The sequence below is a fragment of the Pyxicephalus adspersus genome, chromosome 8 (genome assembly GCF_032062135.1).
Source record: "Pyxicephalus adspersus chromosome 8, UCB_Pads_2.0, whole genome shotgun sequence".
Lineage (NCBI taxonomy): Eukaryota > Metazoa > Chordata > Amphibia > Anura > Pyxicephalidae > Pyxicephalus > Pyxicephalus adspersus.
In genome coordinates, this window is record NC_092865.1 from 44,515,868 (window position 1) to 44,534,025 (window position 18,158).

The following is an 18,158-nucleotide window of genomic DNA, read 5'->3' on the forward strand; positions in this document are numbered from 1 at the left end:
ATACATCTGATACAATATAGAAACCTCCCTGCATACAGAATACAATCAGATCTACAAGATGAATGTTACTGTTTGGGAGATGCTGAAGAAATTCATCTCGGCTGATCTCTTATACAATAAAAATTGAGAAAAGTTCTGGGCCACCTGCGGATAATATCGCTGCCCGTCTGTCTTCTGCAGGAGATCAAACAATTTATCGAAATTTATGGTAGTTGCTGTATTTTATTAAATAGGATGTATCAATGGAACTCTGATGCTTATCTCAAAACTCCTGAGGAAGCAAAGTCTGCAAAACGTGTCAAATTCAGACAGGACACATTTTCTGTGTATATTAGTAAGATAATAGATTTGTCTCTCTTTTTGTGTTTAAATCAATTAATTTTGTTCAACTTTGAAGGATGTAATTAGATGGAGAGGAGGCTTTATGGTCCATTTGGATATTATATGTAAGTATTAATATCCCCCTCCTATTGTGTGATACTTCCCCCATTTCTCTTTCCTTTGTTTTGGACAATGTTACAATGTTGCCTCGGAATTAATTCTTCAACCACACACACATGATACACACAAACTTACGCACACATACATGATGCCTAATTAGGATACATATGATAGGTACATAGCTAATTAGGTTATTATTATTATTAATAATAAACAGTATTTATAGAGCGCCAACATATTACACATCGCTGTACAATAAATAGGATTTGCAAATGACAGACAGATACAGACAGTGACACAGGAGGAGAAGAGGACTCTGCCCCAAAGAGTTTACAATCTAACTGGTGGGAGAAGTATCATACAAGGGGGGGTTATGGATTGGTGGGAAGTGGTGAGGGTTTAAGAGACAGAAGAAGATGGGTAGGTGAGGTTGAAGCGTTGGTTGAAGTGTTGGGTTTTAAATAGGAAGAAAGTAGGAGCAAGCCGAATAGCACGAAGAAGACTATTCCAGAGAGTCTGGGCAGCTCTAGAGAAGTCTTGCAGGTGTGCATGTGAGGAGGTTATGAGTGGGGAAGTCAGTAGTAGGTAATTGGAGAAGCGAAGAGAGCGGCTAGGGGGGTATTTTTCTATCAGGTCAGAAGGGTAAGTGGGACAAGAACTGTGGAAGGATTTGAAGGCAAAGCACAGGAGATGAATTTGATTCTAGGGTGAAATGGAAGCCAATATAGAGAACTACACAGAAAGGCAGCAGAAGAGGAGTGGTTCAACCACCAGGGAAAATAATAAACAAATCCCAGATAAAACTCTATAGACATTGTTGATCCAGAAGAAAGTGAGAGTCCACAAATGCCTCCCTTCTACATAACAAAACCTCCAAATTGTGCTCCCGACACTCGCTAGCCTCTGGAGTTGGGAACATGCGGGCGCTGCACTCCCGGCCCTTGGACATCAATGGGTTAATGATGCTTCTGTATTTCTGGGCCGGTCCGCTGTGGATGGGTTGTCATGGTAACGGCCAAAAGCACTTTAAACAAATATAATTCATTAACAGACAAGGAATGAAAGAACATGGAGAAGCACATCAACTGCCACTGAGTTTCTCAATGCAATCATGTTGACATTAATCTCCTGTTTATATTGTTTTTACACCGATAATAATCTCCATACAACGAGAGCTCAGCTCCCCCCTCCATATAATCTGCACAATATAATAATGTAAATGTTATTTGTAATCTGCCCTGCAGGCCTGGGATCAGAGGGTCTCACACACACCGAGGGGGAGATGAGAGAGGCCCGGAACTCTAGCAGCATTGTAATATCTATTTCTACCTATATATTGCAGATATTTCTTTGTTGTGGCAACCAAAAAGGAAGAAATCAGGAAAAAGACTGCGATTTATATTCTATGTTATAAAGAAACCTGCGCCCTCCAATGACCCCCTGCAGGAGACTGACACAGTCTGATCGTATTGAAGTGTAATAATATCATCAAACAAAGCCATGACTGAATGCAAATGTGTAAAACACTTCACTTATTTCCACCTGGGGCTCACACTGGACGGGTTTCATGCAGATTTTGTGGTCTACAAGAACAGTTTGTTTCCCATACAGAAATCATGAAATAAAGGCTCCAAGAATGCATTGTATTTCTATATCTGTTACTGGATGCATTTCTACACGTGTCTCTGAATGCATTTCTATATCTGCCACTGGATATATTTCTACACATTTCACTGGATGCATTTCTACACATGTCACTGAATGCATTTCTTTTTCTGTCACTGAATGCATTTCTATATCTGTCACTGGATATATTTCTACACGTGTCACTGGATGCATTTCTACACATGTCACTGAATGCATTTCTTTATCTGTCACTGAATGCATTTCTTTATCTGTCACTGAATGCATTTCTATATCTGTCACTGGATTTATTTCTACACGTGTCACTGGATGCATTTCTATATCTGTTACTGGACGCATTTCTATATCTGTTACTGGATGCATTTCTACACATGTCACTGGATGCATTTCTACACGTCACTGGATGCATTTCTACACGTGTTACTGGATGCATTTCTACACATATCACTGGATGCATTCCTACACGTGTTACTGGATGCATTTCTATACGTGTCACTGGATGCATTTCTACACGTGTCACTGGATGCATTTCTACACGTGTTACTGGATGCATTTCTACACATATCACTGGATGCATTTCTACACGTGTCACTGGATGCATTTCTACACGTGTTACTGGATGCATTTCTACACATGTTACTAGATGCATTTCTGCACATATCATTGGATGCATTTCTACACGTGTTACTGGATGTATTTCTACACGTGTTACTAGATGCATTTCTACACATATCACTGGATGCATTTCTACACGTGTACAACACACAATACGTTTTTTATATATATATATATATATATATATATATATTTAGAAGCCAATTAAAGGTATCAGCTGTGAAACTGCAAGACTAAGGTCCCAGGTTCTTCAAATCTCAGCCAAGACACCACTAACTGCAGGAATTTTGTATGTTCTCCCCTGGTTTATGGGTTTTATCTGGGTACTCCGGTTTCCTCCTAAATCCCAAAAACATTCAGTTAGGTTAATTGGCTTTGTCATCAAAATTGGCCTCAGATGGTGTTAATAACATCTGACTATGGCTGGGGCAATAGATTTTAAACTCCTGCAAAAGGCAGGTAGTCACATGACTATGGACTTTGTACAGTACTGCGGAATATGTTGGTGCCATATAAATTAAAGAAAATAATAAGTGGTCCTCCTCACTGATAAACAACATTGCTCAGTTTTCACACTCAAATTTTTTGTAGTCATTTAAATGGGGGGGATAGCATGGAAAGTATTTATCATTTGGGAATGATCCTCCTATAGCAGATTTTAGGGATTGAGTTTGGATTTTTTATAAAATGAAGGTTGTCTCTGTGCTTCCCAATGTGACATTGTTGTCCCCAGATGTTTTTGTTAAATATCCATTCTTCGATTCATCCTTAAACAGCCACCCAAATCTTCCACTTTCTGCAAAATCGCCCCAGAGGACTCAAAATATGTTTATTAAACTAGAAAATAAATCCAGCGTTTGAACCTCCCGGCTTCATAAATATTTACTTAAAAAGCTGCTGAATTATGACTTGGTGACGATAAGTGGAAGGGACGTGCAGGAAAACAGAGATCCTTTAGCACATTCGGTAAGAGCCGGGGAAACCGGGGGCCAAGTCGGTAAAATATCACCGGTCCTAAGAACAGAAGGCGTCCGCTGCCCCCGCGTACCTAACGGCGGCATCCATCACATCACCCCCCCCCCCCCCCCCCCCCCGCAGGTTCAACCAACTCACAAATCTCAATTAGTGAAAACATTTGCTAAGCTAATAAATTATTCAGATCACACAAAATGATTTTCGTACACGCTCCCAGGGACGGAGCCGCTCCTCCGAGAGATGTCAAAGGAAGAACGTGGGGCTGTGTTTACATTCCACTGCATGCGCCGGGAGATTAAACGGACTGGAGGAGCGAACTGCGCACACTCTGCCGCTCGCTTTCACATTAATTTGTCCCATTTTACAAGTAATTACGTGCATGGGGGGGCAATAATCATGGCGCTGACCAGGAATACGCCAGGACAATGGGTGACACATGGACACCATCACACCCCTTTCAAAACCATAGCCATTAATTTGGGGTCCCCACCATGTCCATTTATATGCCCCCCTTCATTGCCATTAATATTGAGTTGTGTCCCCCTAACTTCCTCTACTCATCTCAAAAGAATTTCAGCAAGTTTTGGAAGGTGTCTGTAGGGTTTTGCCCCCATTGGTGAGGTCAGGTACTGATGGTGGGGATTCGCCACCCTTTAGTGAGGTCAGGTAGTGATGGTAGGGATTTGCCCTGATTTGTGAGGTCAGTTGCAGATGGTAGGGATTTGCCCCGATTTGTGAGGTCAGTTGCAGATGGTGTGGATTTACTCCCTATTGGTAAGGTCAGGTACTGATGGTGGGGATTTATCCCCTATTCGTGAAGTCAGGTAGTGCAGGTGGGAATTTGCCCCCATTTGTGAGGTCAGGTGCATATGGTGGAGACTTACCCGCCATTTGTGAGGTCAGGTGCAGATGGTGGAGATTTACTCCCTATTGGTTAGGTCAGGTACTGATGGTGGGGATTTGCCCCCAGTTGGTGAGGCTGGTACTGATGTTGGATAAGAAGACCTGGCTCTCCATTCCAATTAGGGGGGTAAGGTCAGAGCTCTGTGGTGACCCCATGTTCTTAATAAGCTGGCTTTGTACAGGGGGCACAGTCATGGGGGGCAGAAAAGGGTCTTTACCAAACTGTGAAAACAGGGCTGGAAGTGCACAATTATCTACAATGTTTTGTTTGAAGTATTCTAGTTGACCTTTCAGTATCAATACCAACCTCCATAAATAATTTACAGAGAGAGTCTCATACTAACGATAACCCCAACTTGTATCCATAATAAACCACTTTAGAGCTCCAGTCAGTGTGTTTGCCTAGTCTGAGATGATGTCATCAGTCTGCTGCAGGCAGGAGGAAGCATTTCCTCAGTGGCTTTCCCCAGTGATCAAACTGCAACATTGTAACCAGTCACAAGGTGAGAGGCTGCAGCAGGGGCTGATCTGAGCCAGACATTGAAGAGCCAAGAACTAGACAGAGTTTGGGTTTTACATGATTGTGACACCTCTGAGCTGACATCTCAGGAAGCAGATGGTAATTCTGGATGATGCCTGAATAAATATGGTGCCATCATTCTGGAGGGAAAATAAGATAAAGACATTACAGCGGGAGTACAGGGATCTCTTTCAGGTAATACAGAACTGGAAGAGTCACTGCACCTGGCATCCTTCCTGGGCCTAACACATTGGGAGGCTGTGGGTCTCCATTGCCTGGTAGGAGGGCCTCCATTGTCCAATATGGCGGTATATCACCAGGATTTGGTGTGATAAAATTCTTCAGATGTTGCAGTGTAATTATCTCACACCTTGAGACCTCTTATCTCTGTCCTATTTGTTCTCACCCATTGCCCCGCTGGCACACCGCTGGTTAATTTGTCCCGTCCCCCCCCCCTTCACCCCCGGGGACCTGTCCCGTTTTTGCCCATTACTCCAGAGGCGGAATTAATTGCAAGGCTATGTTTGCTCATTAGTGCCGCCCGTGAGAATCTTGTCAGGCAGGAGGCTGGGGTCATTATCTCTGCCAGGGAATACAGGGTTTGTGATGTATAACGATGGTCGGTAGCCATACATCAACAGACCAATCATAATGAAGACACTGCAATGCATAATGAGGAGGAGAATCGCTCCATGCAGTGATAATGAAGGCCTGGCAGCTCTACCTATACGCACATAATGAACGGGCACCATGGCATCGGTGCACGTTTTGTACCCTGACACCTCGTCCTTCCTGCTGGGCTCCCTGGTTATGTTGGGGCTGCACTCATTACCGCTCTATGTTGCTGCACGGTGCAGTGCATGCAGATTCTCTTGGGTTCGCATTCTTTGAACTGCGCAGTTCTCGGGCTGTTTGAAGCCAGATAAAAAGAGTGAGGTGAGGAATTTCATACATGGACCTCTGGGAGATGGAGAATAAGAAAGAGAAGAGAGGAAGATGAGCTTTATATACCACAGGGATACACTGCGCTCTTCTAATATAAATTAACCCCCTTCACACATTGAGAATCAGAGCCTCACATACACACCAGCTGCTGCACCAAGAGCCAGAGATAATTATCTGCATCCAATGATGACTTACCGCTGGGTTCTGCAACTTATCTGCACCCAGCGCAGAACCCGCCACCATGGTCAGTCATTAAAGAGTTGATGGCCATTGGCTTGGGGTAGACCTGAACTCCAATCCTGGAGGGACGGGAGCAGCACATAATTTTAGTATTTCTCTAATATACATTGGTGAGCAAAGAGAAAAATTACCAAAATCTGTCCCATATGTGGCCCTCGAGGACTGGAGTGCAAGAGCCCCAGTTTAGACTATGGCGGCACAGCCAAAGTCTCCTGTGACACTGATGCAGTATATAGGGGAAATTCCTAGTTATGTTTCACTCAAAGCTGGAGCCAGGCCACCATCAGCAATTTCTGGGCCTTATACTAGATAACTTCCTGGGCTCCCCCAATAATATGGTATTGGGTTTGCTAGATTTGCTCTAGTTTTTGAAATAATGACCTCAATAATAACCTCATAGAAAACTAATGAAACATGAAAAGTAAGCAAAATTAAACTAGATATGCCTACGTATACAAAATAAATTTGTAAAATACTTAATGTTATTATATTTTATTCAGTAAATTTACAGAACAAAGGAGTCATTGAAAAACTCAGTTTGGATTTCATTTTATGCTGATGAGGACAATCACGTTGAAGGCTCCAGCAGTATTCTGCCATCATGTGTCTATCCCATCTGCCCTGATATCTTTCTTCCATCACCTTTATATCTTGATGGAACCTCTCCCCTTGTTCCCCTCTGAAATCGCCAAGGTTTTTTGGAAATGTTTGCAAATGGCTATGGAGATAGTGAACCTTTATGCTCATAGTAGCACCCAAATTTTAAAATTTTTAAGAGCAAGTTCTGTACCAGTTCTTCATAATTTTGTGCTTTATGGTTACCCAAGAAGTTCAGAAGCTTTAGTATCAGTCATGTAACTTGTGAAATTTTAATCATTTATCATTTTCCGAATCTGGGGTCCATCAAAGATTCCTGCTTTTAATTTTTCAGTACCCAATCCAGGGAAGAATCTACAAATGTATTTGAAGCAATCACCGTCCTTGTTCAGAGCTCTAACAAATTGCTTCATTAATCCCAACTTTATGTGTAGTGGAGGGAGAATGATTTTTTCTTTGTCAACCAATGGCTCGTTAATGATGTTCGCTGCACCTTTCTTCATGTTTTTCCCCTGGACACCATGCCCTTTTTTTCCAGTGATCCTGCTTTGCTCTACTATCCCACAAGCAGATGAAACATGGGTACTTTGTGTATCCACTTTGCTGTTCAAGTAGGAAGTTCACCATTTTTAAATCAACACCCATGGACCATTGCTGTTCATGATAGCAAAGCTTTTGTAGAAACCATTTTGATATTTTCATATTCTTCTTTTAGTTTAGTTGAGTGACCAATTGGAATTGATGCATAGCAGTGGCCATTATGCAGTAAAACAGATTTTAAACTTCAAGTGGAACGGTCTATGAAAAGCTGCCAGTCTTCTGCTCGGTATTCTGGTACTCCCATATGGGGTAGTAGTCCAGGAATGTTACAACAGTACAAGTGTCTATCTTCACTTATATGGTAGGTTATTTTACCTTCCGGTCTCAGACAGTTGTTTAATTTTAGCCTGGATGCTAAAAGTTCAGATGCTTGTTTTGACAGACTTAGGTCATATATTAAATCATTGAGCTCTTCTTGGAAGAACTGCTGGTTTGATGAAACATTTCCTTCATATTCACTTCCACTGCTAACTCCTGGATTACACTCCAAACCCTGTATATCCTCCATGTCGGATACAAGAATATCAGGGAGTGTACTGAACACTGGTCTGGCACAGGTTGTCTTGCTGGTTCCGAATCAAGGTACTTCACTTGTTTTTCTTGTAACAATTGAAACCTTTTACAGTCACAGCACAAAAATAACAATGATGATGATTTTTGGGCTCTCGCCATACCATAGATACACCAAATTTCAAACTTTTCAGTTTTCCATTTTTCCACTGACGTAGACTCCACACAAATTTTGCATACCATATGGGGAGCCCAATACTTATCTTGATCCCCCAGTTTATTATCAAAATATGCAAGATATGCTTGTTTCACAAATTCTGTAATGTTTCTTCTCTGTTTTTGCTGAGAATATTCACTACAAATAAAGCAAAATACATTAGGGTCATTTAAACAGCTTCTTCTTGAAGAACTCATATTTCTGTAAAAAAAAAGAAAATGTATGAATAAAAATAAGGCAAATGAAAGTTTCATGAAAATAATGCTACATTTAAAATAAAAAATTTGTCGTCTATTCCGATTCCTGTATCACAAGAACTAGAGCCAATTCAATAAAACTAATGTCATTTCTAGATTCCTAGATTCAGCATACATGAAATATACTAAATATCTTAAAAAATCCTTGGCAAGTGAAAATTTTTTTCTTTGTTGAGCTTTGATATAGAGCCGCATCAATCTGTGTGTTTTATATCTACCTGGAGTTCAGCTTCATGAAGAACATTTAGAGGAAATCATTATTCATCGTTCTTTATTGTTCTTCATATTTCTGGTTTATCTTCATGGATGCAGTTTGTATATTTTCTTATAATTTATTTTTATATTCACTTGAAATAAAACCCACCGGTCCCTTGCCTCCCCCCAATGTTCATAGCAGAGATCTATGAGACACAAATGGTTAAATAGAAGGTTATCTCAGCCTGTTGTCCCCTGCAGAAATCCCGCAGTGAAAAATTGCATTATATAAAGCAGGAAAGCGGCAATGTAAACAGAATGCGCCATCAGGCTACAAACATGCTAATTTCAGCCTTTCCTAGGCTTGGCCCTCAGTCACTTCTTTAACTAGTTAGTGAGCAGATATGTCTGTGTCTGCAGCGGGGCTGTGATGTGCATGCGATAACAGCGACCGATAATGCAACATTTCTTATGTGGAAATTACCAGCGGGGGACTGGTCTGTGGGACCCTGATTCTGCCTGCACATATTCCTGTTCACCTGAATTCTGTTATACATTGGCTTAGTGAAAGCCATGAACGGCCCTCACGATGACCATGGGTAATAGGACAGAGAATGTCTACAGAGAGGTGCATGGCCTGAAGGTTAGGGGGCCCAATTATGACTTCTTGTTCCACTAGCTAAGCTTAACTTCGGGCCAAAGTGTTCATATGAGTTCCCAGGTTCCCCCAATCCAATTCAGCACCAGAACCCAGTGTTTTTTTTTTTAAGGTGAAAATTTCCAGGGACAAAATGTTGCAATGATACATTGACTATATTCTGATACAACAGACCCCCGAGTCCAATGAAATCCATCAGAAACCACCAGAGGGGCCATGTCATTCCTGTGCTGAGCTGGAGCCTGAAATGATTGCCAGTCTGTTGAAGGGGTACCAAGATCTAAAGTGTTATTGATTGGGTAAAGGGGCTGGAGGTGATCAGTAAACCATTGACAGGGTACAGGAGCCCAAGATAAAAGGAGGCCATTGATGAGGTACAAGGGCTTGAGGGGGCAAGCAGCCCATTTTTGGGGTACAGGGGCCTGGGATATCCAGCAGGGCATTAATGGGGTACATGGGCCTGGGATGGCCAGCAGCCCAATGATGGGGAACAAGGGGGTCTCAGATGAGAATCCCTTGGCATGCATAACGATTCCCTTATCCTTTTCTATTTTGTATGTTTAGCTGTGGGGTTTCCTGTGGGGTTTATTTGCACCAGATGCAATTTTCTAAATTATTTAGCACAGAAATAATGCACAGACCTGGGAAAAGATATTTCTGGAAAATAAACCATAGGTCACCCTTAGTGTTTTATTCCTGCGATCTGCATTTTGTTTTTCCAATAAACTTCAATAGAGTGACAAAAGCTTCAAAACCCAAAATCATATCAAGGCGGGTCACATGACCACCCTTTGTCCCCATGCAGGAGTGTAATATGGGGGGGTCTGATTTTCTGTCTGTACAGGAGATTGTTAAAACAGCTGCAGATTTACTTCATTCCATGAACTGATTTGGGGTAAAATGTGAGATAAATGTTTATTGTCCCTGACATCTAGGGAGGAAACAAAGAATTACATTTAGCATAAAGGGGGCTCAGCGTCCAATCCCCATCTTTTGGGAGGGGACAGATAATGGTCTGTTGGCTGCACACCTGCGGAGTGTCACTCACCGTCCCCCTGCAGCCACTTTACTGCGATTACTCAGCTGACGTTGATGCTGCAGGATAAAAATACTTCCACCATCGTCCTATATAAAGCATAAATCTCTCGTTGATTCCTCGCTGGGCACACAATTATCCCCGCAATAAATTCAGAGCCCAGAGACTTACTAAAATGGGGAACTCGGCAGTCATTAAAGGGGATTTTAAAGAGAACTTGTCATGGCAGGAATATGGATGGAGGAGTTCTGGCGCTGATCCAGTGGTAGGAGAGCAGTCATACTATTGGGATTACCTTGATGCATGTTGATCCTGCCAAATAAATATCAATTCTAGAGAGGTCAGCGGGGGGCGTTGCACATTTCCCCCAGTACAGGAGATGACTGCAGGGTGGGTCATGAATATGGACCCCAGAGTAGAGCCAGGGGTAAACATTATGACACCAGACTACGTCAACCCCTCCATAATCTGAACTATCCCCCAGCTGTATACTCACCCCAATGTGACAACTGTGACCACTGCTGCCTTCAGATCTCCCCAATATACAATGACCCTCCATGGACTTATATTGGGCTGTAGCCCAGGGGTGGGTCAGTTTAGGTTTAGGATAAATCTCAAACCTGCATGAAATAATGTCATGTCACTGATACTTTCAGCTCATGCAATGCACACGCAATACTTCCAGCGCTGCCGCATCACCGTCATCATTTGCTATGGAGGGCGACTGGACACAGCATGATGGGGGGAACGGGGGTATTAATAGGAGGTCCATGTTAATGTGAGGAACCATCTTCATTCTGCTGCATTAAAGGTGAGTGGGGATGGATGAGGGAATGTGTGAAATATTAGGTTTATGCTGGGAGTTGCAGTCCAGCTGTGGTTGGAGAATGTTTTACTTTTATATGACCCAGCCCCTGCAGAGCGCCTCTAGCTCCGCCCCTTGTCCATAGACCATGTGATGTCAATGAGGTTGGCAGCCCTGGTTGTCACTTTTCATACTTGTCCACTGATTTAGGGCCCCAGGCTGTGTGTGGCTCCGGGGTCTCTGTGTACATATTGGGGGTTGTGTACAGTTGGAGCTGATCGGCGTCATGCTGCGCTACGAATCTCCAATTCTCTGCATTTATCAGGGACCTTGACAGAGGCAGTGAGGTGCCCTGGTTGTTGTGCTGGGTTGTCATGGTGATAGCAGCATCCATTGTGTCACCGTACTTGGTGTCTCCATAGAGACAGAGGAGGATGGCAGCCGTTGTCTTATATACAACGCGGGTACAGTGCCCCTATCGCCAGCATATCGACAGATGGGGGGATATCGCCTGGTCGCATAACCAGACTCTAATAAAAGGCGGTAACCCATAGCAACCGCTCAGAAATGACCACTGTAGAGGTGAAGGTACTTACTTACCTCTTCCTCCCCCTGGTGTCACCCCATCCTATATTTAGCTGGGGAGAATTATATAAAGCTGGGTCTACATGGATGTTTTTTAAAAATGCAATTAAACATTCCTATTGCTTCTATATGCATTTTGAGCCACTTTTATTAGTGTTTTAAAGCTTGCCTTTAAAATGCTGGAAAATGCCTATTTTTTGAGCTTTCCTGCATTTTTTTTTGCTTTTACTGCGCTTTTAACTTATTTGCATATTAAGCTCTAAACATCCCGGTAAACATCCCGCTGAAATCAATGGAAGCTCACCTGCGTTTTTGGCATTTTCCAGCATTACCCAGCATTTTAATTTTTTAAACATTGCAAGCAGCGTTTAAGATAAATGTCATAAAAGTGCCTGAAGGAACGTCCTGATGTAGATTGTATGGGGATTTCAAACATGGGCTTTAAAAGCCTCAGGTTAAACGCTTGGGAAAATGTCCGTGTAGACTAAGCCTAACCGCAGTGACCTTGCGGATTCTTGCAGATGTTGGTGCCCGCTGCTCTGCCCAGCGTTGGTTCAGTAGAATCAGAATTTTATTCCTAGGAGTTGTCATGTCCTCTGACAGGTCTCAGGATGGGGGGATCTGATTAACAGAACAACCCCACCATGGCCCGAGGAGGTCCAGAGCCATCGCACACAATGCAGCTGCTCTGGTAACACAGAGCGTCCAGGGAGACAACTCAGGACAATGCAGGATCTAGTCAGAAGCAGCTAAGAAGGAGCTTAGATGCAGCTCAGGAGCAGGTCACACACATATCCAACATTCAATCACTCGGGCAAGAAGTTCATTTGAATCATACAATCCCAGTGCAAGGATTGGATAATATTATAAATGCCCCACCCCCGAGGTACATGTGACAGCAAGAGGCCACTGAGGATCACTGTGAGGGGCGTGTACATGGGCACACATGGCTCCACCCACTGGGCAGTCCCTGGGCATTAATCTTACTATAGATACTGGATAGGTCTGCATGTGACGAATCGATCGATATCTGGAAATTCCCACCTAAATCTTTTATAAATCTGAAAAACAAAAATGAGCTGAAAGATATCAGACAGAAATCTCAAAAATTCTGCAGAAATGTCAAACAAATCCTTCAGCTTCTATTCTTCACCAACCTGAACATTGTAAGTAGAACAGGAAGGTTGTCACCAGGACAGGACATGAGGGAAAATCTCCCCAATGGGGCCACACCCACAGCAAACCCCTAACAGAGGTTCTCTACATTCCCCATCTAAAGAGTGGCCTCACCATGTTGGGACGCCATCTGTTGGTGGGGTGTGAATCTCCTCAAATGTACATGAAATATTACCTGAGTCTGTCTTTATATCAGCTTATCGCGCAGCTGGGCCAGCACTGACGAACAAACATTATTATAGGCCACTATGCACTTTCTATCATCCAATCACAGTCAAGGGGAGGGACTTGACCAAGCTGTATTGCTGTATCTGCAGGGTAGGTGAGAACGGTCAGAGGTCCGATGGAGATCTCCTTTAATAATTATCGCCCCTCTTCCATTTATATCGGGATGTGCCCGATGACACCCGGGATTTATATTTACCCTCATTAACACCCCTCCCCCTAGATCTCAGGAGATTGCTATGGTGACACAAATCGTGCGATCTATTTCTAGGTTTGTGATTCTCCAACATGTGACACCTGACATCAGACCGATATATAACCCCTCCCCCATCCATGTGCCCCATTGTGTCTCTGCTAGAGTTCATGGGGGGTCGGTGATTTTTTAGGGGGGTTTATTTTATTTATAGCAAAAATGACTGAAATTCTCCCATAGATCGTACGATCCAAATCTGGAGCAGTCGGTACGATCCATACAAGATGAAGCCTGAGGTCCCCCCACCCCCGGCAGGAAAGTTGTGCGCTGATGTCAGTGGCCCCCTCCTCCGGGTGGGAGGGCCCCGTGTCAGCTCCGAGCTGCAACTTTCACAAGGGGCTTCTACAAGTGCGGAACTCATGGAGGGCGCGGATCGGTGCTGACTGCTGAGCGGAGACATCGGCCCGTGTGTGTGGGGATCCCGGAGCAGCATCGGCCGCCAATCAGCCATTCTTCCCCCACCGACCCCACGACATTAAGGTAAGGCTGGGCCGCGGAGCTGACAATCGGGGAGCCCCTGGGTACACGTAGGATGGGGGCATGTGACTTTATTACAGCCCGGCATTTGTAGGGTTAAACCTGCGGTGTCGATATCGCTCAGCTTACATAACGATCCGAGAGCCGGATCCCCCACCTTCTCCCCAGGGGACTGGCACCCAGTTTTTGCCATCAGAAGGATCGGCTCTGTGGGGCACAATCCACATCGATGGGTGCGGGTCAGATTGGATGGGTTTTGGGTTTTCTGGCTTCTGGATCTATAACCGGTTCTGAGGGACTTTGGGTTTGTTTTCTTGTTGGGGTTTTTGTGTTTTTTTGTTTTAGCGCCCCTAATTATTACCCCTCTGATCTGCCCCCTATCCTGTACATGAGAGCCCCCCCCCCGTGACCCACATACAAGCACTGTGTGCAGTAACCCATAGCAACCAGGGAGATCCTCTCCTCCTGTATCACTGTCTGTATTAGTCTGTCATTTGCAATCCCTATTTAATGTACAGCGCTGCGTAATATGTTGGCGCTATATAAATCCTGTTTAATAATAATAATAATAATAATAATAATAATCTCTGGAGGATGGCTGCCTCCACCTGTCCCCAGGTAAATCTTGGTTGCTGGGGGTTACCACACACCTGATAATCCCCGTTTTATGTAATCTCAGAATTGGTTGTAGCCCCCAATCTTCTCCCAATGTTGTGCTAGTCTGATTCTCATCTATAACTTCCAATCATTTCCCGGACCATCAACCGATGGGCAATCGATGAAAAGAACATTGATGACCCCTCTCCCTGTTGCTGTGACACAGTTGGTGAATGTATGGCGGGGTCGTTAGATCATGAAGCACTCAGCGCAGCACATATCCCTTCGATGTCTCCAGTGATTGGAGCGCCGATTCTTCTTTTTATGGATTTGTAGAATCTGTAAACTCCCCGCTATGGAGACATCAAACCGACCTGCAGAATCTCTGTGCGGAACAAAACTGATTATCCGTGTCATTAGAGACCCCCCGATGATTCGGGGACCCTTCACAGCATCAAAATATACTTTTGTGAGATTTCTGTACAATTGATACAATGGTATAGACATCACCAGAAATACAAAAATGTGCAGAGTGCAGTAACCCATAGCAACCAATCAGCAACATTTCATCAGCCTTGCGGCTTCATCCTATTGGTTGTTATGGGTTTCGGCATTGCACCATCATTGTATAAAAACCGATAAGAACGATCTTTCCAGGTATGGGACCCCGAAATGTATCGGACCAACCAGGAAGTGAGCTCCCATAAAGTCGGGCGAATGTCAGTGGAGTGCAGCCAATTGTTAGCCCTGAGGCTGGTCCACCAGGTGTGTGCCGGCACCTGAAATTGGTTGGATTGGGTGGAAGTTGTCTCTCTGTGTCACTATCACCCAATCACGTTGGAGATTCTTCATTTGCTTGGTGTTGCTAGCGGATACTCCTGGAATTCTCATCTGGTGTCAGAGAGGAAATCAGAGACCATTGTTATAGAAATCCAATGGGTCTGGAGGGTCGCGTGTCCCCTTCATCCGGGCTTAGTGTATTGCTTGGAACAAGAAAACTGCCGTACAATTATGTCTGGAACAGAAGAATGTTGTAGCGTCAGCAGGGGGCTGCGTTCTGTAATCTGTGAATATTTATTCCTCTTGGTGAATCTGCACCCAGACGATGCAAACTGAACGATCGACAAATGTCAGATTCTGGACAAGCTGTGAAAACACTTCACCCCCAGTCCCCCCGTGTGTACAATCATGGTGGAGAAATCAGATCACACAAATCTCAGCAATTAGCACAGAATCCCTGCAGCCCCCCAATGCAAACAACCAGCGGGTGTTTCTAAGCTGTTAGAAAGCCATTGAGAACCAACTCTACAACCTTTCCACCACAGAGGAACCCCTGGGGCAAATTTCACCGACAACCAATTTCACCAATTGCCACTGACAACCAAAACAATCAGTGGTGACTCTGGGACTAAGGGGCTCCATAAGGGGGGGGGGGCATACAGTGCAGCTCATAGAACCCCTGGGCACCTCTGGGAAAACCCTGGTGGGGTATGGGCCCTCTGCTATGTTCAATGAGAAGGAATGGCGTTACATTAAAATCAGCCCCAGAGGTGGGTGATATGTGTGTAATTTGTGAATCTCTTTATCACTTCTTAGGGATCTGTAAATAGTTTACTATCCATGGTCTGGGCATAGGGGCATCACATGGGTATCACAGGGTATCACATGGGCATCACACGGGTATCACGCTTCTATAAATGACCCCTCAGCTTCTGCAGAGCCTCAGAACCTGCAGAAAGTCCCCTGGGTGAGGCAGGCTTGGAGCACTGTGTTGTACCAGATCTCCGTGTGCCCTCTGATTAGGGAGGGGGTTTGGTTGCTGGGGGTTTCAGCATTTTTCATCCTTTACAAAGCTGTTTCCTTTACATTGAATGAAGCTGACTGCAGATTGGGTGGGGTGGGGGTGAATGTGTCACTATGCATGCAGGTTGTGCTAGAAGTGGGGCATTAAAAGACACCCCCCTCTCCACTCACCTGTCAGGTCGTATTACTTGCACCTTGTCACCCATTCTGCCCGTCTTACAATGCTGGGAGACTGTTCACCCCCTGGCCCAAAGACAACCCATGGCACAGTTTATGGAGGTTTTTAATGTTTTTTAGTGGAAGAACATGAACCTGGGCACCACAGAGATACCTGCTGACCATGCGCCGGGGTATTATAGACATGCCTACTTGCCATTTACTGGGCACCACAGGCATTCCTGCTGAGTACTTGGACACCCTTGCCATCCTTCTCCTGTGCCATTGTTTGTATCTGTCATTTGCAACAGCGATGCAGAATATGTTGGCGCTATATAAGTACAGTTTAATAATAATCATACTAATATTAATGTCTGCTGAATATGTACCGGGCACCACAGGCATGCGAGTTGACCATATACCCAGGCACCAAAGGCATCCCCTCTGGCACTCGATTGGGTTGGTGGTCTACTGCACCCCCCAAGCAGGTTGCCAGCCCTTGGTATCAGTGTATATATTTTGTGTCAGTGCCATGCAGTAGACGCAATGGAAGTTTACATTGCCAATCATTTCACATCGATATCCATGCCGGCCGTGCACAGAGAATATCATGGCAGCTGTGTGGCCTGACGGACATACTCCAGGTGGATGTTATTCTTTTGGTCCGCTGTGAAGAGAAGTGACGCAGAATTTTCCAGAAGAGATTTTTGGATTTATTTTGGTGAGGAACAGAAGCCGTCCTCATAGGATGAGATATTCTGTGAATGCTGAAATCTTGTAATGTGGGGGAGTTTTGTGTAGATGAGGAAGAAATACAACGCACGGTTATGTAAAGTGATAATCTGACTGTAATCCATTACTTACCGACATCTTACATAGAGACAAAAATTGGTACTGTAAAAGAAAAAAAAATGAATATGAAACGGACAAACTTCTCTCCGTCAATGCAGCTGACAGGCGGCTCAACTCTCTTTCTCGCCAACATTTATATTTAATTCATTGTAATGATATAAAGAAATTCAACATTGTACACATGGAGGTGAATGTGAAATCTATTTTTAGTACATTTGACATTGCTTTTTACAGTTTTAATTCTTCCAGTAACAGCGCTTCCTGTGGGAGAGTGACAACACTAAACCAATGCATTGCAATTATCAACAGCGTTGTCAGCCTGCTGTGTGTCAGACCCTTTATTGGCCATTTGTGATGCTTATTGGGACCATCGGATAGGAAGTCCAGTGACTGAGATTTCTATATTATTCACTGGATAGCTATAATAGGTGCTGCCTCGTGTGTCCTGCTCTGGATGGAGAGGTGTCATCGTCATATTCATGGACAGCTTTAATTGTGTGCAGGTTATTGCATCCTATTTACTATACACAGTGTGTTACTCTGTGGAGTGATTGGATCTCCCAGTCCAGGGGGGATTCATAAAGAATACAATTATTCCTACAATAAATCACCGCAAGATTCAGGGTAAAATTGGGGGGTAAATATTTTTCAGCAATGATAAAATTTGCAGCAGGATAAATATTGCATTGTATCAGTGTAGCCTGCAGATGTGCAGCTCTTCTCCTGTAACCTGCACATAAATAGCACCCCTGGCCCTCCTTCATCTGATTTTAATATGAACTGAGGAATGAGGAAAAAATAAGAGGAACTCTTACTGGGAGGTAATAGGTGGGGAGGGGTGCATGTGAGGACTGGGAGGTTGTAGGTGGGGGGGGG

General features: G+C 44.0%; 1 protein-coding gene across 1 annotated transcript in view; it reads left to right on the forward strand.

The window, feature by feature from the left end:
• The first annotated feature begins 13,528 nt into the window (after window positions 1-13,528).
• Window positions 13,529-18,158, forward strand: part of CAMKV (CaM kinase like vesicle associated) — a 44,111-nt gene continuing 39,481 nt past the window's right edge. The window contains exon 1 of the mRNA XM_072420326.1: window positions 13,529-13,877. The gene's annotated coding sequence lies outside the window, so the exon portion shown is untranslated. The remainder of the gene's footprint in view (window positions 13,878-18,158) is intronic.